Source organism: Narcine bancroftii, chromosome 14, assembly GCF_036971445.1.
Source record: "Narcine bancroftii isolate sNarBan1 chromosome 14, sNarBan1.hap1, whole genome shotgun sequence".
Lineage (NCBI taxonomy): Eukaryota > Metazoa > Chordata > Chondrichthyes > Torpediniformes > Narcinidae > Narcine > Narcine bancroftii.
This window is the reverse complement of record NC_091482.1, coordinates 64,129,748-64,157,607: the sequence shown is the minus strand read 5'-3', so window position 1 is coordinate 64,157,607 and position 27,860 is coordinate 64,129,748. Positions and strand designations below refer to the sequence as shown.

General features: G+C 43.9%; 1 long non-coding RNA gene across 1 annotated transcript in view; it reads right to left on the bottom strand.

The window, feature by feature from the left end:
• The window catches only part of LOC138749378 (uncharacterized), a 144,494-nt gene that overhangs the window by 35,235 nt on the left and 81,399 nt on the right, over positions 1-27,860 (bottom strand). Inside the window, exon 3 of the long non-coding RNA XR_011348590.1 lies at positions 7,887-7,967. This is a non-coding gene — a long non-coding RNA (uncharacterized lncRNA). The remainder of the gene's footprint in view (positions 1-7,886; positions 7,968-27,860) is intronic.

Here is a 27,860-nt window from a genome sequence, read left to right as displayed (position 1 = left end):
TGGTTTGCCCTCCCTCTCTTATCCACCTATTAGCTCCTGCCTGTGGGCCGGTGCTCCTCCCCCTGCCCCTTCTCTCCCACCATTTTGTTGAGTCACCTGCCTACAAAGGGCTCAAGGCTGGAATCTTGGTTATGTATCTTTATCTTTGCTATATAAAGTACAAACTTGTCCGTGAACTACTCTTTGCAGACGATGCCGCTTTAGTTGCCCATTCAGAGCCAGCTCTTCAGCGCTTGACGTCCTGCTTTGCGGAAACTGCCAAAATGTTTGGCCTGGAAGTCAGCCTGAAGAAAACTGAGGTCCTCCATCAGCCAGCTCCCCACCATGACTACCAGCCCCCCCACATCTCCATTGGGCACACAAAACTCAAAACGGTCAACCAGTTTACCTATCTCGGCTGCACCATTTCATCAGATGCAAGGATCGACAATGAGATAGACAACAGACTCGCCAAGGCAAATAGCGCCTTTGGAAGACTACACAAAAGAGTCTGGAAAAACAACCAACTGAAAAATCTCACAAAGATAAGCGTATACAGAGCCGTTGTCATACCCACACTCCTGTTCGGCTCCGAATCATGGGTCCTCTACCGGCATCACCTACGGCTCCTAGAACGCTTCCACCAGCGTTGTCTCCGCTCCATCCTCAACATCCATTGGAGCGCTTTCATCCCTAACGTCGAAGTACTCGAGATGGCAGAGGTCGACAGCATCGAGTCCATGCTGCTGAAGATCCAGCTGCGCTGGATGGGTCACGTCTCCAGAATGGAGGACCATCGCCTTCCCAAGATCGTGTTATATGGCGAGTTCTCCACTGGCCACCGTGACAGAGGTGCACCAAAGAAAAGGTACAAGGACTGCCTAAAGAAATCTCTTGGTGCCTGCCACATTGACCACCGCCAGTGGGCTGATATCGCCTCAAACCGTGCATCTTGGCGCCTCACAGTTTGGCGGGCAGCAACCTCCTTTGAAGAAGACCGCAGAGCCCACCTCATTGACAAAAGGCAAAGGAGGAAAAACCCAACACCCAACCCCAACCAACCAATTTTCCCCTGCAGCCGCTGCAACCGTGTCTGCCTGTCCCGCATCGGACTTGTCAGCCACAAACGAGCCTGGAGCTGACGTGGACTTTTACCCCCTCCATAAATCTTTGTCTGCGAAGCCAAGCCAAAGAGAAAGAAAGTACACTGTTTAACCAGCATTGTGCATTTACTTCAATCATGGTTTCTGCAGTGTTTACTTCAATTTTGTTTTTACTGGATAGTTTTTGATGAATTAAAAATTTTAAATTGTGCTTGAGAGAGGTGACTTAATGCGATGCTTGGATGGCAAAGATTTTCACTGTCTCTCAGAAAACCTGCTACGTGTCTCTTTTATCCACAAATATTAAAAATATGCAAAAAACACTTGAACTGATTAAACTTTGAACTATTATCAAAATTATTAATGGAACAGGTTCATGAGTATTAGTTGTCTATGAAGAATGCAGCCGGTGGGCCGCACGGTTAGCGTAGCGGCTATGCAACGCTGTTATGGCGTCAGCGACGGGGGTTCGAATCCAGCGCTGTCTGTAAGGAGTTTGTCTGTCCTCCCCATGACCATGTGGGTCTCCTCTGGGTGCACTGGTTTCCTCTCATATTCCAAAAATATATGGGGATTGGTCACATGGGTGTATTTGGGTTGCAAGAACTTGTGGGCTGGGAGGGCCTGTTATGTGCTGCATCTTTCATTTAAATTAAATGCAGTCAATAGCTTGGAATGTCTTGTGCTTCTGTTTAGTTCTTTTGGGGTTTTGTGGGAGTTTCAAAATGTGTGACCTTTACTTCGGGAATTGCCAGCAGTTTTCACACCAAGATTCCAGCATTTCTAGGGACTATCTGCATACATGTGATTTGGTGTTAATTATTACTTTAGTAACTGTTATTCTGAGCTATATTGAACTGAATTGGTTATTGTCACGTATACCAAATTGAATTGTTTATTGTCCATGTGCCAAGATTCAGTGAAAAGCTTTGTTTTGCGTGTTATCCAGGAATGTCAACCCATACTAATTATTTTTCATAAAAGAACAGATTGTCTGGTCAAATAACTCGCAGTTCTTCATAATTTGCATTCCCTGCTCTCTCTGTCAATACTAACACATTCATAATTCCACTTTAATGGAATGTAACTATTGACACATTCTCAGGTTACACTCTCCACTTGACCCTTTGAAACTGATACCCTCCTGAGATTTTCTACAAACGCTAACACTTTCCCACAATCTACTGCGAACACTGACCCACTCCCAGAACTCCCTGCTCCTGGAATCCCCTGTAAATGTAGAAACATTTCTCAGTTCCTCTCTGATACTGACACAATGCTGGGCTGCCCAAACATACCGACACACTCCAGAGAATCTCCCATAAATACAGTAAAGCACTAACGCATTCCTGGGATCTCTTGTAAATACTGGCACATTCCTGGGAATATCATTCAATTCAGATGGACTGACAGATTCCCTTAAAAAAAAACCTGATGTTCTTCGAAGCAAATCTGAAGACTCCTTGCTGCTTTACAAACGCTATCACATTCTCTAATTTCTGCAAACACTGAAGCAATCCCAGAAATTCCTTGAAAACAGCAATCCACTGCCAAGGAATATCCTTTGGGATCCAGATACATTCCTAGGCACCATTTGCAAACATTGACACATTCCTGGGGATACAGGTAGCCCCAAACTTCAAAAAGGTTGTATTGGTGACTTAAGAGAAAGAAATTGGATCCATGGGCATTAAAATGATTCACCTCAGGTTAGATCCCACTGGTGGACATTGGTGGGGAGTTGGTCAGAGCACCTCCATTTGCAATTTACTTTAGAAGGTCTAATGTTTATTCTGAAATCATTCATGCACCAAATGCTGATGTTTTGCACATTTCCTCCATCGCTGTCAGAGGTTGGAGTTTTTGGGTCCACCCAGTACCTTGCCAAACAGAGGGAAAGAAACCGAGAGCAAGGATCGTGTCTCCAAGCTGACCTTCACCTTGTCCACTCAAAAGTCGTGAGGCTCAGTTTTCAGTGCTCGGCTTTTCACTGATTGTTTTTATTTCAAAACTATTCTTTATTCATAAAAATTTAATGGAATTGTTTTATTATCACTATCACGTGTACTGAAATGCAGTAAAAGCTTTGTTGTGCGAGGTATCCAGGAAAGTCAACTCATATACAGTAGAAGTCTAAAGGTCCAGATGCCAGAAATCCGAACCACCAGAAAATCCGGACTTTTCAAAAATTCTCAAACTTTTAAAATTTAACAGGCCTTTGTGTGCGTGCATCAGGGCCACAGATGCACAGTGGCATTTTTTATTTTTCTTTAAAACTGCTCATTTTGATAAATGAAGAGTGCTGGATTTACTAATGAATGAATAATGAAAATTTACCTGTTCATCTCTTTATTCCTCAAATTTGAATTTGAAAAATACTGCTGAGAATCCGAAAACCCGGACTAATCCAATCCCAGTGCAGTCCGGATTTTCAGTCTTTGACTGTATCAGCTAATAATAAATAAATAAACAAGTGGAGGGAGAAGTGTTACAGTGGTCAAATACTACAGGGAAGAGGGAAATGGACAAAACCAGTGCAAGGAATGGAGAAGTAAAGATGACAGACAGTGCAAGGCCACCATCTCTTGTCAGTGTGGATCGATTCAAGAGTCTTTAATACAACAGGAAAGAAAACATCCTTGAATCTGGAGATTTGAGTTCTCAAGCACACACACGCAAACGTCCTCTTCAAATGAGGTGTTTGAGAAGCTGTTACACAGGCCCAGCCCTCAATCTCCAGGGGCAGCAGGATCACAAACTGTCGTCCTTGTCCACAAAGACTTTTATGGTTGTTTCAGTTCACCCCCAGCATGTACTCCTGCACATGAGAAAGTGCCAGGCAGCTGCATTTCGAGTGTTGAATGGCCTGGACAAATGTGGCAGAGTTGTTTCCCATGATAGGGGAGTCAAGGATAAGAGGGCACAACTTCAGGATTGAAGGGCACCCATTCAAAACAGAGATGGAGGAATTTCTTTAGCAGAAAGTGGTGAACCTCTGGAATTTGCTACCACGGGCAGCTGTGGAGGCCTGGTTGTATTTAAGGCAGAGTGTGATAGGCTTCTGTTGTGTGTGGAGGAAACATGGCGTCCTCGCCTGTCGGGAATGTGTGTATTGAGGGTTGTCACATATCCTCCCCATCTGAAACTTATTCGTAACTCACATCACCTGTCAATCAAGGTTGAACTCCAGCCATCCATTAGTGCACACCTTGTCATTGGCTAATTTAAATCACCTAGGGTCATTATTGGCTAGAAGCATAGATTATCAATGTATATAACACTAACACTCAGCACATTCTTTCTCTCTGCCTTGTGGTCCAAGCCCCGGACCTCGTGCCATGTCAGGTCACTACTGTGGACATCACTGGAAATGTTGCGGGCAAGGTGTGCATTACACCTTGCAATAGATCAATTCTTGCAGAGAGTCACATCTCATTTGGTACAGGGAACCGAGTGCATGTAAAAGTCCCCGTTTGTATTGTGTGAGCGTGTCGATTATGGGTTCAGTATTGTCAGAATCCAAGCTAGGTCCAAGGTTAATGTCTATATTGTTGCTTAAGTGAAATAGTGATCAAATGCCATTTAACATTTTCCCGTTTGCCTCCCGTGTGTTAATTAAAGTTACGTGTGATTGTAATACTTATCCAGACTCATCTCTCTGTGTACCCACCGAACCCGATACTCTTCCCAACACGACGATTGGCATTGTGAACAGGGTTCAGAGATTCGGCTGGACACACATGAAGTACTAACTATGTAGGAGATCATCCTAACAAGTGTGTGTGGGTGTCCTGTTGGGAGCACGTGTGGTTGGTTGTGTACCTGCACACCCACAGATAGGAAAAGAACCCTGGGGTCAGAATAGAAAATCCATGGGTGGACTGATAACCATCAGGGGTTCAGCCGTTCAGCAGCATTGCTGTTGACTGGATCGACAGGCTGGACCCCCATGAGTGAAGATAGGGCATCACGTAGTCTCCCTCCTGGAGGAACCAGAGTTTCCCGAGGCCAGGGGAAATTGTGGTGGGCCCTATGGTTACTGATAACCCTACTTAGGTGCCAGTGGGGTATCACGTCTGATTTAAGTAATCAGGGTGTCCAGATAGATAGGGAGATAATGGCATAATTGTTGTGCCCTCCAGGAGGCAGTGCCGACTGTCCAAGAGTGAGTGACCAACCTAGAAATTAAAGTCATGGAGGCAGCTTCCAAGCTGATTGAAACACAGCAGCTGCAAGCAGCTCACTGGTCTGGCTGGCAGCTTGACCCAGGAAAATTCCGATGCATTGTCCAGTGGGGGGAGGAGATCAACATGTGGTTGGGGGAATGGTATGTGGAGATGGATGGTGATGATTATGAGTCCTATGAGACACTTCCTCCACCCTCCATGCCTCAGCCTTTCAAAGGACCAATGACCATGCAGTCTCAAGTCTCCCGACGCCCCAAAAATGGCAAGGTAGCTGAAAATGGGGGGACCTCAGGTGAGCAAACATTTGGTCACTGTGAGACTACTCCACCAAGGAGTTAATTGGGTTAGGGGACTGATACCACCTGCGGCTGGCCGAACACTTAGCCATGGGGCGAGGGGTTCATAATTTCCTTCTCTCTCAGTGGGAAGCGAGTGCCCTGGGCAGTCTGTCTGGTCAACAGACAATTGGCAATGCCCTGCAGGCGCCACCAGAAGGGGTTGATGATAGCACTACCCTTTGGGAATGGGTGGTGACTGCAGTCTGGGCCAGGTTCCCTGCTCTCCTAGAATGCCACCTTGCCAATGACTCTCAGAGACAGGAATGCTGCCTGGAGTGAGCATTGTGGGGAGGAAGCCCCACGGGGGTGGAGTTCCCCACGCACTGCCCACTCTGACCTGGAACAGCCCCCCCTCTGGTCCTCCCCGACTGGAGGTAGGCCCCGATTAATCTATCTTGTAAGCTCTCCCCACCCCCTCCACTTTCCACAGGAGAAGACTAGCCTTAAACCTGTTCCTCTTCTCAACTTGAAGGCCTACAAAATGTTTAATAGATAGCTGCAATTTCCCACACTGCTCTTCACAGCCTTCCTGCCATCGCACCATTCTGTTTCCACCAGCAAGAAGCTGCTGTCACTTTACGATGCAGAGCTGTTGCCATGGAAACCAAAACCTCAACGTTGGACGTTAGATGGTATGTTTTGTTATGTGCATTTGGGTGCAGATTTTGTAATGGACCTTTTGTTTTGTTTTTCTTGTTTTTAATCACCTTGAGCCGGAGTAATAATGTCTTTAAGCACCCTCAGGGAATTGGAGTTAGTTCACTGTTTCAAAGTTGCAGTTTATTGTGTCACAGATCAAACAGTGTCGCCCCAGCCCTCCCATTAACAGAAACAAATACCTCATAGGGTGAGGGCTTCAGGAGCCTCTATTTAAATTCACCAATTGGCTAACTTTCAGTCCCGACTCAAGGATCCAGTGGTGTCATAGGTTGAAAAGAGAGCTTTTGGCATATTGGCCTTAATAAATCAATGTATTGAGTATAGGAGCTAAGCGCTAGGAAGTTTTGGTAAAGTTGTACTAGACATTGGTGAGGACAAATTTGGAGTTTTGGTCACCAAACTACAGGAAAATATCAATAAGATAAAATGAGTTCAGAGAAGATTTACTAGGATGTTGCCTGGACTTCAGGGAATGAGTTACAGGGCAAGGTTAAGCAGATTAGGACTTTATTCCCTGGAGTGTAGATGAATAAGGAGAGATTTGATTAAGGTATTTAAAATTATGAGGGGGACAGACAGAATAAGTGTAGGTAGGCTTTTACAACTGTGGGTAGGTGAGATACCTGCACAAACCAAGAGGCCATGGGTTAAGAGTAAAAGGGGAAAAGTTTTGATGGAACATTAGGGACACTTCTTCACATAGAGAGCTGCCAGATGAAATGGTGAATGTGGGCTCGATTTTAATATTTAAGAAAAGTTTGGACAGGGACATGGATGGAAGGGATATAGAATGGATGCAGGTCAGTGGGACTAGGCAGAAAAATAGTTTGGCAGGGACTAGAAGGGCTGAAGGACCTGTTTCCTGTGCTGTAATGATCTATGGATCTCTGTGGGAAGAAACCGGAAATAAAATGCTGGAAGCATGCAGGTGATTGGGCAGGATCAGTGAGAGCGATGTTGACATTTCATGAGAGCTGGGTATTTCCTTTTTTAAAAAATGGTCCAGGGGAAGAATTTAAGCCCCTCAGCCTTCCAACTCAGCTAAACACTGAATCAGGATCCACGCTTCAGTGAAGGAAACTGCAAGAAGACAGTTGATGCTAAACGTCTGCAGGGTCTGTGGATCACGTCGAATACATTTCTGCGTTGCATCAAGACAGCTTTTACAATGTAGCACGGAGAATATAAATGCAAGTTATTGTTAAAACAGAGGGAAGAGAGACAAATTCACCAGGCAATGGTCACAAGACTCGACTTCTCCATGATTTGTGATTGCACTCAGTGTACAGAGTGCTCGTAAATCAGCAGGCAAAGGGTTAACAGACAGTTATGTAAGGGGTCTCTGTGGCGATCGCAGGTCCAAACCAGTTTACTGAAGCTTTGCTATAAAGTAGTTAATGTATTGGCAGTTTTAGTAACAGGGTCTAATAATGATTAATTCCACCAATGGATTCAAAATGACTGCTGGGAATAATGGGAATGTAATGGTGCAAGCCCACTTCAAAGCAACACGCTAACATCAAATGCAAAATTCTCAGTGTTTAATCACACAGAGTATTAATTAGTAGATATTTATTTACAGGTAAAACATCGCAACTGAATGGAAATTGTTTCTTTACCTGAGGAAGTTGTCAACTTGTCAGGGGTCACCGACCCTTCCCAGATTGCCCTGGAGCATCGAGGACAAAATCCAGTTGTTGCTGGGGGAAAATGCATTAAAAATACAGTTTATCTTTAAACTTTATCTGAATTTTTGTACCAGATGGTTACCAAATATTGTAGGTAGGAGAGTCAGGGTGATTTGATTGACAATGAACAGCTGGTCACGAGTTAAATTACTAATAATAGAACAGCAAGAAGCCTTTTAGCCCATCAAATCCATGCTGACTCCCAGCAAGGCAATCCACCATTCTCCCTTTCCTCATTTTTATCTCCCATCAACTCCCCTTTGGCTTTTTGGCTGCTCATTAGGGCAATTTACAGCAGTCAATTAACTTAGCAGCACGGCCTTGGGATGTGGGAAGAAACTAGAGCATCTGGGGAAATCCATGTGAAAAAAAATCTCCAAAACCCCACCCAAGTTCAGGACTGAGCCTGTTTTCCCTGAGGCCAAGACAATTCTCCTTTATAACCATTAGGTGGGTGTATAATCTGCTGGGTTTCAGTCAGGGGCTTTGTTGGCATAGAAGTAAAACACGAGAGTCTACAGTCACTGTGGATGCAGTTAAAAGCTGAAGAAACTCAGAGGGTCAAAGAGTGTCCTTTATATAGCAAAGATAAAGGGACATAACCAATGTATCGAGCTTGAGCCCTCCATCAAGGCATGGTCAAAATGTAGGCGGGCGCCCAAACAAAATGGTGGAGGTGGGGGAGTCCCACAGGCAGGAGGTAATAGGTGGATAAGGGAGGGAGGCATACCAGCAAACAGGGGAAGGGGGATGGCTCTGTGAATGGTGAATGGGCACAGACACAATTTGCAACTTGAAAAGACAGCAAGGAAGCTTGCCTTTCTTGAGATGTCCAAAAACGCCACAACCAACTGGAGATTTAAGAAATTGTTGCAGTGTAGGAAACAAGTGCCCACATTATGCACAGCAAGATCCCACAGCCAGAAATATGGCAATGACCAGATTATTTGATCATTTTTTTATCTGAAGGGTAAATAGTGCCAACCTCTGTGCTCCCATGCTTTTCTTCAAAGACAAACACATACGCCCACCCAAACGCTTATGCACATGTGCGCACACACACCAACACACATGCACAAAACCAGACGTGCGCACACACACACACACACACACACACACACACACACACACACACACACACACACACACACACACACACACACACACACACACACACACACACACACACACACTCCTGTTCAATGGAAGATCTGCGAACAGTCATTTACTGGTGAAGGAGTATTTGTGTCCAACACATGCATCCATAAACTAAGCAATATTCAGAAATCTCTGAATTTTCAGTTATGGCTTGTTTCAGACACAAAGAGAAGTATTCATTCAAAGGATTGGAATGCCAGAGTAAATCCCAGATGACACAATTGCAAGCAAATATTTGAAATTCCTTCATGAAATGGAATCCCTGATTGAAAATCATCCCTTCCTGTATCCTGAATTCCTGCAGCCCTGCACAGAATCATTATGTTCCTCCTCTATCTGTACTGGACAGTTCTACTGACTTGGTCTTGCCCTTGGACGCATGGTCTCAGGATAGATGGGTCATGGAGATCAGAGGTCAGAGAATTGTCAATACTCAGAATTCCCAATCCCAGAGAGACTCGAGTTCTGATGCCTTCAAACCATAAACTGAAGAAAACTGAAGAGGCAGGAAAACTGAAAAAAAGACAGAAATTGCTGGAAATTACACAGCAGGCAGGCAGCATCTGTGGGGAGAGAAAACCAGTGAACATTTCAGGTCAATGGCTTTCATTTTGATTTTCCTTTCCTCTCCACACATACTGCGCATTTTGACTTCCTTTGCCTTTATTACATTCATTTCTTCATCCATCCAGCAGAAGCCAAGGACTTATGAGATTCATTCCTTTTGGATGAGTCTCCAATTCTCTCAGCAGACAAGGAGCCAATCATTCCTGGCATGAGAGAGTGCTTGTACAAATCACTCTGAACTGCCAGGTAGACCCATGTTCTAAAAGGGCATTTTGATGCAGTGTTTAAACTCCTGAACTGTTAATTTGGGACATGAATTCAAAATCTACCACATCAGTTGTGGAGTTTATTTTAAAAATAGTCCCAGTAAATACTTTAACATTGCAACTTTAACATGTCCTATGGGGAGGAGATCTCTGCCCTTTCTCAGTCTGGTTCAACCTTAGTTCCTCACTGAAATGACCACTTATGGTTCAAGAAGATGGCACACAATGGTCACAGCCAGCAATGAGGAATGTAAGGTAAAACATCATGAGATGGGAATGTGTAAGGAGTTACCCTGGGCAGGGCTGTAACAAGATGTGAATGCATCCTTGTACTTACAAGATAAGAGAGACATTGATGGATTGAGAGGCAGGAAGCTAGCAGGGAAAGGATAGCAACAGTTTTAGTCATTGGACAAGTAATGATATGATGATGTTCTAAGCACGTATCCAAGGGTATAAAAAATCATCATTTTGCTGAAAACGGCAGAATGCATTCTCCGACTAACATTGTTAGTCGCAAGTGTTACAATCCGGTAATAAAGAACAAAGAACCCTGATTTCGACTCAGTCTGGTGTTTGTCTCACTCATTCATGAACAAAGCAGACCTAACAGGAAGTGTACAGGAGTCTGCTCAAACAGCTAGTTGAGTGGTGCCATGACAACAATCTTGCACTCAACGTTTGTAAAATCAAGGAGCTAATTGTGGACTTCAAGAAAGGAAAATCAGGGGAGCACAAACTAGTCCTCATCAAGGGGGTCAGCAGAGTATAAGGTTAAGAACTTGAACATCTCTAAGGATCTATGCTGGGACCTGCAAGTAGCTGCAATCACGAAGAAGGCTCGTCAGCAGCTACCCTTCATAAGGAGTTTGAGGAAATTGGTATGCCACCAAAAATTCTTGAGAATTTCTACAGGTGTACCATGGAGAACATTCTAACTGGTTGCATCACTGTCTGGTATTGGCTATTTTCTTGTCAATGTACAGGACAAAAAAAAACTACAGAGTTGTGAACTTGACCTGTGCCATCACAGGTCTTCACTCCTTTAAGGATATTTACAACAGGTAGCGTCTTAAGAAAGTAGCCTCTATCCTCAAGGATCCTCACCAGCCAGGTCATGCCCCCTTCACACTGCTACCATCAGGGTACAGGAGCCTGAAGATGAACACCCAACAGCACAAAACCAGCTTCTTCCCCTCTGCCATCAGATTTCTGAATGGACAATGAATCATAGACTCTACCTCCCTTATTTTTGCACTAATTTATTTATTTTTAAAAGTTTTTTTTAAACAGCAATATTTGCACTATATAATTCTGCCACAAAACACTGAATTTCATGACACGTTCCTGACAATAAATTCTGATCTTCTCCAGGGACTGAACATTTAATGATTAACTTTGCCAGTGATGGACAGGTTTTGAACAAATTATAGTTGAATTAGAAGATAACCACGTTGCTGTGGTTCAATAACCTGAAGGTGGCCACCTCTAACTGGGTCCCAGAAGGCAAGTCCCTCAAGTGCATTATGGTGTGACCTGAGCTGCCATTCCTGGGTTGTTAGTACGGGGCCTCTAACCACTGTTTGACCATACTCTTCTGGTCTGTGACACTGACTGTGCCAGTTTCCTTCTGCGAGCAACTAGTTAGTGACCCAAAGGAACCCTGACATTAAATATTGCTTTTTCTAATAGCCTCAATGTGTGGCCATGGAACATTACATTCTAACTACTGGTGACTCAAAATTACTTTTTAGTTCGTGTGCATTTTGTCAAATTTTTAGCACCTTTGGATAATTCAGGTTTTTTTTCGGCCAAGTTTATTGGTAAAGAACTGAGTTAAAAAGACAACAACACATGTACGTAGTTCTACAAACATCCTGAAAAACACCTCCTTACTTTAGATGATAACCAGTTTTCAAATCAAGTTAGCACACATCTTTCAATGTCAGGAGCTTTTAATTTATGGATTGGACTTGCAGGGGGAAAAAAAAGTTAGTTTTAAACTTTCTACTCACTGCTGTAGGCACCGCATAGAACTCCAGTCAAAAAATACCAACTCTCGAGACTACTGAGTTGAAGTGAATTAATAACCACCCTGTGTCACAGGTCACTTGATCTCTATTGCCCAATCAGCTTCCTGCTGGTCTGAGCTTTTCAAATCCAACTGCCTGAGTCACCTGACTCCAATTGCCAGGTGCAGCATTCAGGTAAATTCCCTGTTGAAGTCTACTACAGACTCTTATGAGGGTTGTCGAGTGCCATTTGGAAATCTAAATTCACTTCATCTACAGGTTCCCCCTCCATCAACTCTTGTGAATTATTTAAAGAATTCAGGCAAATTTATCAAACATTGTATAACTTTCAAAGAAGCACAGAGCAGATTGTTTCCTCTTTGATTATGGACTAGAACTTTGCTAACAATGGGTATGAACTAATTGGCCCACTGCTCCCCATCTTCTATCTTCTCACCTTCTTGAACATTATTTTACAATCTACTGTATATGTGAAAAAGAAAAAGTGTATATCATGGCTAATGTGATTTATGGTGTGAAAAATAAAAAATTTAAAAAACACACAAAAAAAAACAAAAAACAAAAAAAAAACATTATTTTACAATCTTCTGCTACCTCTCAGAATTTAGTGAGTTTTCCAAAAATTCAGACAATGGGTATGTAATTTCTGCAACCACTTCCTTTAAACTTAGGCCACTACTAACTTGCAGAAGGAATGGTGGAGATTGCTACATTTGGGTGTAGAGAATCACAAGTTCTTGGGCTCAGGTTTGGTTGGCTGGGTCACTAGGAAGGACAGCCATGTTTATCTTTGAAGCAATACTCCAGTGAATCTTACAACCTTCTGAGAAAGTGGAGAAAGTCCTTGATTTAAAAGATTACATACATATAAGGGAGGGAGGGAGAGAGAGGGAGGGAGGGCAGGATGAGAAGTAATGTGAGAGATACAAGGATTCAAGATTCAATTTATAGTTATAAGACCGTGTCATATTACATGAAATTTCTTTTTGCCTGCTCTAAGGCAGACATATTCACCACCAGCAGGAATTATCAAAGTGCTTCTTACACAGAGAGAGAGAGAAAAACAAAAGAGGACCCCCCCCCCCCCCCGAGTCATAACAAGTGTCTGTAGATTTGCCACTCCAGACACATAGTCCAAACCAATGGCAACCCGAGCTCCAGATCCGAACCTCCAACATGGTCAGGAACCCTTCAGCACCTCCCCGCATCCCGGTTCTGATACCTGGTACCCCTCCGGCCAGTTTGAGCCAGTCTCCTGCAGCTCGCAGGACAAATGAATGAAGAACTAGAGAGAAGCAGCGAATGTGTGAAAGGGTCCACAAAAGAGGGAAGGAGAGGGAGTGAGAATGTCTTGCATGATGAAGCAGCAGGAAGGTTCAGGGTTTCACTTATGGAATGAATGTTAAAGATCAATTTTCCTTAAAATAATTGTTTCCTTTTTTCCTTTCAACAAACATCTTTGCTAAATGAAAAAAACATCTGTAATTCCATACCAATATCACATCTGGTCCCCTTTATCATTTCTTTGGGGGTTTTTTTTAATAACAGATTTAGCCAAAGTTAAAATATTTAAGACAGAGGAAAAGATCAAAGGTCACTGTGCTCACTTACGCTTAATGCCCTTGGGGAAGGATTACGTTAGTTTGGGGTTTTTGTGGTACATCAAGTTAAAATATTTTGGATTAAGGAAGACATACCTTCTGCCCTCTCTCATCCCCTAACGCTTCTCTTCCCCTTCCCTGCAAATATTGGATGCCTGTCATTTGAACACTAGGATGAGTATCTCTCCAGAAGTGCCTGGGAACTAAAGTGATCTTCTCGAGACCTGACATGAAATAGAGACTGTTCTCTCTCCACAGATGCTGCCTGACCTGCTGACTTCCTCCTGCATCTGCAGAGCTCTTTTAAATCTGCAGGCACCCCCAAGACCTTCTGGTAATCTTTGATCGTGAAGAAAGGGCATCAGCGCCTCTTCTTCTTCTTCAGGGGTTTGGTGTGACATCAAATTTCCACAGATGGAAAGTGTGCTGACTGGCTGCATCACGGTCTGGTATGAGGACATCAATGCCCCTCGGTGTAAACTCCTGCAAAAAGTAGTGGACACAGCCCAAGACACCACAGGCAAAACCCTCCCCACCATCGAGATCATCTAGAGGGAACATTGCCATTGGAACGCAACAACAATCATCAAGGATCCAACACACGCTCTGTTCTTGCTGCTACCATCAGGAAAGAGGTATCGGTACCACAAGACTCGCACCACCAGGTTCAGGAACAGCTGCTCCCCCTCCACCATCAGACTCCTCAGCAACAAACTCAATCAGGAGCTCATTTAAGGACTCTTACTTGTGGACTTTATTGATTTTTCTCCCTGTTTTTGCTGAATTAAATCAATGCGAAGTCTCTTTATACACCTCCTCTAGTTTACAGCTCTCTCTCTCTGCTGATGGGAACAGATAGTTCCTGATTAGTTTTTTGAGTCTTGGTTGATTTTGTTCACCTTCTTTGAATCTCTGTTCTGAAGGGGAAAAACTCAGGATGAACAATATCTCCTCCAGTCCAAATTTTTCCCTGGAAGGGCCTAGAGAACTTCCCTCAGCTTAAAGTGAAACTCTGACTCGAACCAAATCTGACCCCATGGAATTTGAAATAGAGTGAAAACAAAGAGACCCAGCTTTGTTCCTGAGATGGACTAATTCTCCACTTTGCCAGATTTAGCACCACAGCCCCTATCGTTTGAAAAATTGAGAGGTGATGACGTTGAAAGGAACAATATTCTCAAGGGGTCTGACGGTGTTGAAGTGGAGATGATTGTTGTAAACACACCGAAATGTGGGAGGAACTCAGCTGGTCTCTTCAGCATCTCTAGGAGACAAAAATACATCGCCAATGTTTCGGGCCTGAGCCCTTCCTCAAGGTAAAATCAGAAAGTGTCAGCGTGGTGCTTGAGAGCCCCAGGCAGTGCAGATGGGGAGCAGTGAGAGAGACTCCCGCAGAACTCTCTTTGAAGAGAACTTCTTCAGGGCAGGCATCCGTTGAAGAGATTTCACAGTGGATCAACTGAACTGAATGAAACACAATCGGCTGCAGATGTTGTGATTGCAGTAAACACACTGAAATGCTGAAGGTTTTTCGTAGAGCTCACCTGCTCCTGCCTTCTCTGATTTTTCCTTGAAGAAGGGCTCAGGCCCAAAACGTTGGCAATACGGTATACCTTTGTCTCCTATCGATGCTGAAAAGACCAGCTGAGTTCTTCCAGCGTTTCGGTGTGTTTGCTGCAATCATGGAGATGATTTTTCCCTTGGCTGGGATGTCTGGACTGAAAGATTACCATCTCAAACGCAGGTGGGCCATTCAGAACAGAGATCAGAAGATCCTTTCTTCACTCAGAGGGCAGTGAATCTTTGGAATCTTCGTCCCAATCTTTGACTCCATCTGTAACTTGCTGCCTTGCGATGTGTTAAAAGACATAACCCATCCTGGCTGCACGCTTTTCACCCCCCTCCCATAAGGAAGGAGAATCTCAAGTATCGTATCATGCACCACCAGATTCAAGGAGAGTTTCTTTCCTGCTGCTATCAGGCTCCTGAACAAACCCCAAAATAGTAACAGTACACAAAAGTGCTGGAGAAACTCAGCACGTCATGCAACGTCCATAGGAAGTAAAAGCAGTTGATGTTCGGGTCTGAGCCCTTCATTAATAATGATTTACCTTGTTTACCCAAAATAGTAAAATTATGTTGCCTTTATTCCATACCAAATGATCTCTCTTTAAATTTGCACTTTTGCACTGTGTTTTAATGGAGAGGTCCCCAGAGTTGCTCCCAAAACAATGTCTATCACTGCACATGTGGCAATAAACTGGAACACCTTTGAGATATGGGAGGAAGCTGGGGAAACCCATGTGGTTTCAAGGAGAAAGTGCTTGCTCCACGCAGACCTTGTACCTGTGGTTAGGATCGAACCCAGGTATCCAGTGCTGTGAGACTACTCTTCCATTCCATATTGACATCATTGTGCAAATGTTCAGGAGATGGCAACAGGAATAAGATTGATCGGGGTGGACCAGGAGATAGATATTGGTTTCTGATTGGAGTCTCTTTCCTCAGCACTAGAGTTGCAAACCCTGACTCAATGGATAGCATTCTTGCTTATGGGCTCAAGTCCCACTCTGGACACCTGAACACAAACATCGAGGTTGATGGTCCTGCACTGAGTGAACGCTGCACCTTCAGAGAAGTGACGTCCTTTGGATGAGAGGAGAAGAAGCACCACTAGGTTGGTTTCCAACAGCTATCAGGGTCTTGAACCTCCCCTTACTTACCCTAATTATAAACTACTCTGGGAAACACAAAAAGACCTTGAAAATCCGGGTTTTTTTTTAAATCCTTGCACTTCTGTCATTGTGAATATTTATTATCTTTTATATTTATTAGAAAGATAGGTACATGGATACAAGTACAAGGTTATAGTTGTAAGGTAGGGAGTGGAGTAGGTTTCTGTCTTTCTTTTTAATCTTTTTATTGATTTTAATATACAATGGGCAGAGAGAATAAGGACACATAATTAAAAAGATTACAATATACAACAATCAGTATATAATAACAGTTTTTTCATCTCCCCATACGCAAAGATAAGTAAGCAAAGGAAAAAATTCATTCTAGTAAAACCCCTTGTACTAATCTAAAGAAGAGAAAACAAAACTGAAAAGTCTTGGATCAGTGTTCATCAAACATAAGGCGCCTGATCCTCATCCAAAAGAAAAACTTAATGGTATCAGGAAGGGACAATAAATCACAGAAAATGTTAGAAATTATATCATACAAAAATATTGTATGAATGGGCGCCAAGATTAGGTTTCTATTAGTCGGCACAACATCTTGGGCCGAAGTGCCGGTATTGTGCTGTGACATTCTGTGTTTTATCCCTCTTTCTGTAAGGCAATTTAATGTGTACTTTTGGAGTTGTTTATTTATCACCAGGTACCCAGTTTAATTTGGAGATACAGCATGATAAGCCATCCAGCCCATACCGCCCAAATACTCGCACATGACCAATTAACCTACCAACCCCATTCATCTTTTGAACATAGGAGGAATCCCTTGCAGTCATGGGGAGAACGTACAGATTCGCTACAGACAGCACTGGATTCAAACCTGATCATTGGGGCAGTTGTGCTAACTGCTCCCCTCATCATGCCCCCCCCCCCCACCTTACTTGGCTGCAACAAGGAAGAATGTCAGTGCGTATCTACATTATCAGCATTCTGATTAAACAGAGGGTTTGCGCCTCCTCAGGAAGATGTTAAAGATTCCACAGCTCTATCTGGAAGAAGAGCAGGAGAATTCTACCTGCTTCCTTGGTCAATTTTTATCCCTCAATGAATATCACAGAAGCAAGTTATCTGGCCATTGTACTGCAGTAGGGATATAAAAGATCTTGTGGCTCGTGGGGAAGACCTGGAGCGCTGCCCTTGGTGTGGTGATAAGACTTGCATTCCTCAGCAACATTACCAAATGAGATTAACGGATCATTTATTGCTATGTTGCTATTTGTGGAGCCCTGCTGTGTGTGAAAATGACTTCTGTGCTTGTATAGAAACAACATTGAAAGATGTCAAATATAACACATACCAAGTGCCCTGGATTGGGCATCATATAAATGTGTACTTCATAGAATTGAACTGTTACAGAAAAATGCACGTTGCTGCGGTGGGAACACTCCCAGAATTTGTTGGGTTCAACTGATCTTTAAGAGGACAGTAGAGAACTTAGTCGAGCTGCTGCCGCAGGGCTCCAGAGGCCTGGGTGCTGCCTTTATGGAGTTTCCACATTCTCCCTGTGGTTATGTGAATTTTCTCCAGGCGCTCTGGCCTGGCGTAGATTTGCCAGAAATGTGCCAGATTAAAAAAAATTTTTTTAAAAGTTGAAAAAAATGCTCAAAAACCGCCAATTGGCGCTTTCTGCCACCAACTGATTTGAGAAAGTGCCAAATTTCTGCCGTTTGGTGCCAAAGGAGCCAAATCTGGCAATGCTGACTGGTCTAGGAATTGGGTGCTGAAAATTACCACAGGTGAGAAGTTGATGGGCAGTACAGACTTGATGGGCTGTAGAGTCTGTTTTCATAAGACCAGAAAACCATGAAACAGAATTAGGCCATTTGGCCCATCGAGTCTGCTCCACCATTCAAACCAGGGCTGATGTGTTTTTCCTTTCAGCCCCATTCTCCTGCCTTCTCCCCATAACCTTGAACACCCTTACTGATCGTGAACTCTGCTTTAATTCCACCCAATGATGAGGCCTCCACAGCTGTCTGTGGCAATGAATTCCACAGATTCACCACTCTCTGACTGTCCATTTCCATGACTCATGTGACCCCATGACCATTCTTTATGATTTGAAGAAGCTGAAATAATTAGATTCACTAGGAATGTGTTTGGATAGGCAAGAATAGATGGACTTTAGCTCTTAAAGTATATGGCTCCCCTGTGAGATTTTGCCTGGATAAAATAGTGGCGGGGTAGAGGAGGGAGGAGCACAGGCCCACAGTCAATAGGTGGATGAGGGAGGGAAGGAATGTTGGCTCTGTGAATGGTGAGGTGAAGTGCCAGTTGATGAAGTAGACAAAGACGATGTGGTCAAACAATAATCATGGCTTTTATTAGCAGAATCTCATGGTACAATAATGAAATACAATAGGTGCAGACACAAGGGGAGTGTCCTTAACAGGAGAGATAATGCACAGCCAATGTTAGTACAGCAAAGCTCGCCAGAGGGGAGACATGCAGCTTGGCAGACATTCACCACATGAGGGAAGGGGGTGAAGAGCTGGAGGAAAGGAGTCAGAGGGATGGGGGGGGGGGAAGGAGAAAGAGAGGGAGAATGGGGAGTGGGCTAGCAGAAACCAGAGAAGTCAGTGTTAATGCCATCCGGTTGGAGGGTCCCCAGACGGGAAATTAGGTGCTTTTTTTTGTTGCTTTGTTAGCTCTAACACGACTGGGGACGTTGCTGAAGCCTTGGGGGATATTGCAGGAAGGCAATAGATAAAACAAAGAAAATGGGTTTATTCTTGTAATGTTTAACTTAGTAAATGGCTTCCATCTGCAGAATGAAGTATAATTGCCAGGATCAGGTGGTTCAGAGCAGGTGCAGTTTCGTGAAGTTCATGAATACAATGGCTCAACGATAACAGTTCAACATGCACTTTGCTCAGTACTTCTTGTGGTTTTGTGGCTGTACTACTGAGTCATAATTCAGAGGTGATGACTGATAATGCAGAAAATGTGATTTATTTGCACAATGTGAATCTAAAAACTCTGAAAATTAAACTCTGGTACTCTTCCTTGTAGGCCCAACAACCCAGGTTCAATCCTGCCGCTGTCGTGTGTGGTTCGCACGCTCCGTGGCCACGTGGGTTTCCTCCCACATCCCCCAGGCACGCGGGTTGGTAGGTGCATGGGTTCTGCGCGAGGAGGTGCCAGATTCTTTGAGCAGCAATTCCACTCAGTTCTGTACAGTAAAAACCCTGGTATCCGTCACCTATGGTACTTGTCGTTTAAGTGTACTTTCTAGTTGCTTGAGGCTTACTCTTACATTACCCAGCTAAATCTTATCCAGTGCCTCACGATCCGCTGATTTCTGCTCACCAGACAATAATGTACAGATACCATGATGAACTTTGAATTGACTAAGCCAGCCATTTGAAAAAGAACACGGTGTCTCTTCTTTTAGAACTCCTTTCCTTCCACTTGCTCATGGGTTCTGATATGCAACTACCTTCCGACCTTTTCAAATTGAACCATTCAAAATGAGCCTGGTCGACTAAGTCCATCTTGAAGACCTGAAGTGAGGACTTCATATAAAGCTGCTCAATTTTCCGAGACCGAGCCTCAGTGTCGGAGACGTTTGATGAGCCAACGTTAAATTCTTCCATAAGCAATACAAGACTTTCACTGTTTTTCCAGACACCTACGTATCTCCATCTTCTGTTGAAGGATAAGCATTATGTTTATGCCTGACTAGTTGTTTTTCTTTTGGAATGGTAATGGTGAAGGGGAACATTTCTCCAAAATATTGTTCTGTGAAATTGAATCTCTGTTTATGTTGGTCACAAGGCGGGAATTGGTTGTAGGAGTTGCTTGCCACACGAGTGGTGGATTGGCAAACTAAAGGCAAGACATGTCAATTTTAATGTATTTTTAACATTATTTCAATTTTTATTTATTTTCCCTAATTTTTTAAAAAACCGATACCTGAGTTTGCCAGTTGCTTGAATTCGGGAAGCTAGGGGCAGTTTGGTCATATGACAAGTGGTCCCCTCATCCAAATTATGAATAGCTGGGGTCCAAGCACTGATCCCTGTCCGCTTCCCTTTGGTCACAGCTGGCCAGTGTAAGGTAAACCTATGCATCTTCATCCATTGTTCTGATAAAAAAATAACATTTTAAGACACACAGGAGTGTGCAGACGCCATAACCTGAAGTGAAGCACAATCTGCTGGGGGATCTCAGCTGGTCGAAAAGCATCAGTGAGAGAAAAATAACGGCCGACGTTTTGAGCCAAATTCATGCCTTTACAGACCCCAACTTCATGTGCTCCAACCTGGTTTAAAAAAATGTAATCAATTAATTTAAAACTAAATTTAATTCCTAGAAATTAATGGAAACATAAATAATAATTATATTAAAACTGAAATGTGCTTGCCTTCACTTATATTTTTCGTGACAGTGACCCCATTCAAAGGGGTGGTCATGGTGAAATACTGGAGGAACTCAGCTGGTCTTGCAGCGCCAAGAGGAGAAACATGCCAGTAAAATCCCAAATCAGATCCTATGGAGGCTGCAAGACCTGCTGAGTCCCTCCAGCATTTCGGGAGGTTTTAACGACAACCACAGGGTCTACAGACTTTTGTGTTTCACTTGTCTGCTGCAGAGCAGATGGGCCGATAGAGAGGGAACCTAGTCCTCTCGCTCAGTCTACGATGGAACTGGACTCATGCTAAATGAAGGAAAGGAGTGTGTTCTCCAGCGCATTCCAAAATTCAAAATTATCAGCAAAAATTGTCCAGCGCCCCTTACTGTCAGAGAAAGAAAAGCAAAAAAGTCCCTGCAGGGTCACTTAATGTCCATGGCTTTGCTGCCAGCATTCCCACAGCCCCCACAGCCTGAACTATTGGCAACCCAAGCTCCAGGTGTAAACCTCTGACATGACCAGCACCCTCTTGCATCCCGGTTCTAATACCTGGTACCCCTTCAGCCAGTCTTGAGCCAATCTCCAGCAGTTCACAGCCTGGTGTGAGTCCTTTGACTGCAGTCACCAGCAGCCCACATGCTGCATTCCCCAACTCCAAGCTGAAGTGCAGAAGGAAGGGCTGGCCTGCGCGCTGCACCCAACTTGCATTTTTCTCCAAAACTGTCCAGAACGGTCTTACAGTAAACCTTTCTTGATTGTCATCTTCTCCAACTATACAGTGGCCTCTCCTGTTCCAGATGAAGGTAGGTAAACAGAGTGAAGTCTCCCATGTCCATCGCTCATTCATCATACCTGACCTGTGGTGACTTCAGAATCAGAATTTATTGTCACGTCACAAAATTCGTTGTTTTGCAGCAGCATTACAGGGGCAAAATTGCAATAAATTACTTTCTTTAAAAAGTGCAAAAGAAAAGTGAAGCCATGTCTGTGTGGTTCCTTGTCCATTCAGGAATCTGATGGTGGAGGGGAAGAAGCTAGTTTTGTAGTGTTGGGTGCTCATCTTCAAGCTCCTGTACCTCCTTCCTGATGACAGCAGTGAGAAGAGGACATGGTGTGAAGGGACTTGGAGGATAGAAGCTCCTTTCTTGAGGCACCGCCTCTTGTAGATGTCCTCGATGGAGTGGAGACTGATGTCCATGATAGCACTGGCCGAGTTCACAACTCTGTTGTCTTTTCCGGTCCTGTGCTTTGGCACCTCCATCACAGACAGTGATGCAACTAGTCAGAATGCTCTCCATGGTACACCTGTAGAAATTTGCAAGAGTCTTTGGTGACATACCAAATCTCCTCAAACTCCCCACGAAGTATAGCCGCCGGAAGTCGCCAGGTGACAGTGCCTGGGTGAGTGGGATTTTCGATACTTTCAAAGGAAAGGAGTGAGTGACTAACCCTGGGTCTACGTGACAAAGGAAATAAACCAGATCAAAGAGGGTGAAAGGAGACCGCCATCAAAATCTGAACAACTGAATAAATCTCAGAAGTTCAAGAAGATAGATGCTGTGAAAATATTCCAGAATTTATTTTATTCTTAAAAAACAACATTCCAATTATTGGAATCCATAAACGTAAAGGGAGAGATACTTAGATTATGAGGGGTCATTTTGGATTGAAACAGTTTTGGGAAGCACTATATCATAAAGTCCACTAGATGGCAGGGGTTATTGAGAAATGTCCTATTCTCCGAGCATTCATGAAATATTTTGAACCGAGGAGTTGGTTGGTCCCTGTGTTGCCTGGGAATAGAATGTTTCCACTCTGTACTTGCAGATTCCATTCTGTTGGCAACCCTCACAAAAGTAACCTGACTTAATCAAAGTACCTTAAATCACAGTTTCTCCAAGGCCACCTCCACTGGGGCTGTACTGAGTAAATAAGACCTCACATTCTGTCTGGTCACCCTCCAACTGGATGGATTGATTTATCTCGTTTGTTAGACACCCCCTCCCCAACTTTTCCTTTCTTCTCTCTAATCCTTTTTACCCATATCCTTTCAGAGCCAAAAACAATCCACCACCCCCAATGGCACCCTCTCCTCTCACCTGTCATCTTATCATATCCAAACACTGTAACACCTTTTGTCTGTTGGTCTCTACTCCTCTCTTCCCCTCCCCCCACCCCCCCCCCCCCATCCCTTCTCACTAGCCCTTTTTAATATAGGCGCCTGCCTGCTTTTTGCTTATACCTTGAAGAAGGGCTCAGGCCCAAAATACATCTTTACCTCCTCTGGTTTTTACTACAGTCACATTGTCTGCAGACTTCCGAGTTTCACTCCGTACTGAGTAACGTTTGCTTTCATCAGGAATACAATCACAAATGAGCTCTCTCACACAGCTGAACACTGTTAGATCTAGAGGGCGTTGATTAGCTGAGATTTTGTGTTAATGGTAAAAGGTGGGGTATGGACCTGCAGGAAGTGGGGGGGGGGGGGGGGGGGGGGGCGGAAAGAGCTGACTTCATTCGTGGCCCCTGCTGTCATCGGCCTCAAAATCCAAATGGTCATGCCTTGTTCCAGATGTTCATCCCTCCGTTCAGGTTGGCTTTGAATGATAGAATGGATGCATGTCTTCTGAGAAAGCTGCGGATTAGTCATCATACCACCATTCACAGTCCAGGTAGAAAGTGCAAGGAACAGCAAGTGTGCACTGTCTGGTATCATCTGACCTGCTGGAGCATCCTCTGGGGATCTAAAACCACTCAAATGCTTTTGAAGTGATCTTGTACACAAAAAAGTATGTTAGACCAGATTGAGGAGCATAATGAGGCCATTTGGCTCATTGGTTCTGTTCCATCATTTGAATAACGTCTGATGTATTTTTTTCCTTTTAACACCATTCTCCTACTTTCTCCCAATGACCTTCCCCCACCCCGCACCTTTCTAATCAAGAATCTATCAGCTTTAAATCTACTCAATGCCTTGGCCTCCACAACCGTCTGTGGCAACGAGCTCCACAGTTTCACCGCCCTCTGACTGAAGACATTCCTCCTTGTCTCCAAAATACAGAAGATTCAAATTCCTGCATGAGTGGAACTCATTCTTATTCTGTGGTGAAGTGTCCTGGCTCAATGTGAATAGCTAAAACCAGGGCTTAATACTTAGGCAATTTATTGCTCAGGAAGTCCCTAAGAGCATTGCACACCACCTGAGCCTTTAACAAAAGGCATCTGTCAAGCAGTGATGGGGTTATATCTGGAAATAATTGCTTTATGTGTATCTCAATACCAGGACTTACACTCTGACTTTACGAAAGGTACTCACATATACACCCTTCCCCGTCCTACTGGCAATACAGGAGAACTCAGAAAATTATCCACAGAAATTAAATTTGACAAAAGAATCAGCAAGTAAGTATTTTTATAAATATTGGAAGAGGGGAAGCTTCATTAGAGAAATAATTATAAAGAGTGTGGGAAACCATAGACTGGTCACTCGAAATTCTTTTGTAGTGAGGCTTTTCCCAGTGGGAAGCTACTTATACAAGATTTAGGCGGAGAAGCGGGCCATTCAGCTCATCAAATCTGTTCTGCTATTCCATCATGAGCTGATCCATTTTCCCTACTCAGCCCACTCCCCTGCCTCCTCTCAAAACTTTTAATACCCTGAATATTCAGATTCGTATCAACCATTGCCTTAAATACAGCCCGTGGTAGAAAATTCCAGAGGTTCACCTCTCTGACTGAAGAAATCCCTCGCATCTTTGATTTAAATGGGTACTCTTCAATTCTGAAGTTGTGCCTTCTTGACCTAGGCTTCTCTACCATGGGAAACAACTTTGCCACATCATCTGTATCCAGGCCTTTTAATATTCAAAATGCTTTTATGAGGGTCCCCCCTCATTCTTCTGAAAGCCAAGTATTACAGTTCAAAAGCCGTCAACATTCCTCATAATCCTTTCATTCCAGGAATCATTTCTGTCAATCTTCTCTGAACCATCTCCAATGTCAGCACATTCTTTATTTTTAAATTAAGGAGCCAAAAACTGTATCCTGTACTCTAAGTGAGGCTTCACTAGTGCCTTATAAAACCTTGCCATCATATCCCAGATCTTATATGAATCCCAAAATTGCATTCACCTTCTTCACCACTGAGTCAATGAGGAGATTAACCTTTAAGGAATCATGTGCGAGGATTCCCAAATTCCTTTGCACCTCCAAATTTTGAACGAATGTTTTGGTGTACATAAGATCATTTATTGAGATATGGAATGGTTATAAATAGTTCTGAGATATTTCACTTCACTGGACACATCAACTGCAGAGAGGAAGAGTTCTGATTCTTCAGGATTGACTCATCACTTAGTTCCTTAATACCTTTTCATCATTTACAAGGCACTATGCAGGACCATGTTCAAGTTCATTATCATCCGATTGTCAATAAATATTGATCAATAAATACTAGAGTCTCTCAGGGTCTTAGAGATATTAGAGTCTTGGACTGGGTTCAGGTCAGAATAATACCATAGTTTCACACAGACTAGAATGACTGAAGGGCCTGTTTTCTGTGCTGCAATGTTCTCTAGTTCCATGGCTCTGTGGTTTGAGTGGGAAATTCATTCAGTCACTCAGCATTTTCATTACCCGTGGGAAGAAGCTGTTTCTCAGCCTGCTGGTGTTGGCTCTGATCCTCCAGTGTCTCTCTTCTGAAGGGGTGGAAGGGGTCCTCAGCAATTTTGTGTGCCCTCTTCAGACAATGATCCCATTAGATCACACCAATTGGGGTGAGGGGGGGGGGGGGAAGAAATGGAGACCCCAGTGATCCTCTCTGCTGCTCTTATGGTCCTGTGGATTGACCTCCGATCCAATCTGACCATACCGCACTGTGATACAGCTCCAACAACACTCATCAAGGGTGCAATCTCTTCTTCCTGATGCTCGACCGTCAGCTAAAACAGACATTCCCCCATCATCAGACTTAACCATTCACAAGGTGCACTCCTGCAGCTTTGAGACCCTCCTTTAATGTCTGCAATGCTCATGGGAACGCTGCCAGCTACATTCCCTTCCAGTGTGTGACTACACATGTTTCTTCTTGGAGTGTGTTACAGTCAGGGGCGGCACGCGGCAGAGCAGCTACTTCGCAGCCTCTGGGTGAAGATGTGCTTTTCCTCTAGGCGGCAGTTAGCATAGCGGTACAAAAGGCAAAGGAGGAAAAACCCAACACCCAACCCCAACCAACCAATTTTCCCTTGCAACCGCTGCAATCGTGTCTGCCTGTCCCGCATCGGACTTGTCAGCCACAAACGAGCCTGCAGCTGACGTGGACTTCTTACCCCCTCCATAAATCTTCGTCCGCGAAGCCAAGCCAAAGAAAAAAAACTACGATGTAGTGAAATTAAAGTGTGTTTGGATATTAACTGGAGTAACCAAGTTTAATTTCATTATCATCAGGGTGGCATGGTTACCGCAACACTGTTACAGCGCCAGTTCGAAACCCGCACTGTCTGTACATTCTCCTTGAGTTTGCGTGGGTTTCCCTTGGGTGCTCTGGTTTCCTCCCACAGTTCAAAATGTACAGGGGTGGAACATTAATTGGGTGTAATTGGGAGGCACGGACTCATGGACCAAAAGAGCCTCTTACCATACTGTATATCTATAAACTCTGGGTTCCACCCACATCCCAAATATAAGATGGCTGCTTGGTTAAGTGTCCACTGTAAAATGCTCCTTGTGTGTGGTGAAGTGGTAGAATCTGAGGGCAGGGGAATGTGAGAGGAACATGGAGATAAGAAAACAGGTTAGGAGCAGAATTAGGCCATTCAGTCCATCGATTCTGGTCCAACATTTGAATCGTATTTTTCCTCTCCACCCATTCATCTGCCTTCTCCCCATGACCTTTGACCCCTTACAAATTAAGAACCTATCAGCCTCTGCTTAACTGTAAGCCTATGACTAAGTGTTCGCTGGTCAATGTGGACTCACTAGGCTGTTTCCATGTCCATCTCTCTATGTGTCATTGTCGACATGCCTAAACAATGGAAATCCTAACCCAACCACACTGGGGCAGTAGCTTCACTGACAGAGAAGGTGACACACCATCATCTTCTGAAGCCATGCTCACATTCTCTCAACCAAGAACAAGCAGATGACTACCTTGCCCCATCCTCTTATCCTTTAGTATCTAAAAATCTATTGCTCTCTGCCCTGATTATGCTTAATTTAAGTCAAACTTCAAAGTCAAATTAAACTTCAAAGTCAAATTAAAATTCAAACTCAAATTAAAATTCAAACTCAAATTAAAATTCAAACAAATTAAAATTAATTTAGACATGCAGCACAGTGACAGGCCATTTCGGCCCACAAGTCTGTGCCACCCAATTTACACCCAATTGACCTACAATCCCCAGTAACTTTTGAACGGTGAGAGGAAACCGGAGCCTCTGGGGAAAACCCACGCTGACATGGGGAGAACTCACAGAGACTGCGGGTTTCGAACCCCGGTCCCAATTGTTGGTACTGTAAAGGTGTTGCGCTAACCACTACACCAACCATGCCACCATTGAACATCTGCAGCTCAGACATGGTGATCATTCATGATTATTAATTTTCTGAGTGTAATGACAATTCTCCTCCTCGACCATCCTTGGCTTCCAGTTACTCAGTGACTCATGAACCAATCTTTAGGTGTTTGCTCTGCTCTCTGAACTCTGAGATCGAAAGCTCCCCATCTCAACTTCTTTTCACTGAAAATTTCTTTTGTTACTGGAATCAAATTATGTGATACTCTTGAAGTCAGATGCTGTAATCATTAGTTAAAGAACAACATTTGAGCTCAGGTTGACCCCAACACAACTTGCCCTACACCCCCCCCCCCCCCCCATGTACTAAAGGATGATCAACTTAAGATGCTGGTAGGGGGACACTGATACCCCTGAGTGTAAAGCCCAGGACACCACAGGCAAAACCTTCCTCACTATTGAGTACATCTACAAGGAACGCTGCTGTCAGAGAGCAGCAGCAGTCATCAAAAGCCCTCACCTCCCAGCACATGTTCTGTTCTCACTGCGTCCATCAGTAAAGAGGTATCGGTGCCACAAGACTCGCACCACCAGACTCCTCAACAACAAACTCAATCAGAGACTCATTTAAGGACTCTGTGCATTTTCTTTGTTCTCTCTGTATTGCAGTTTGTTTACA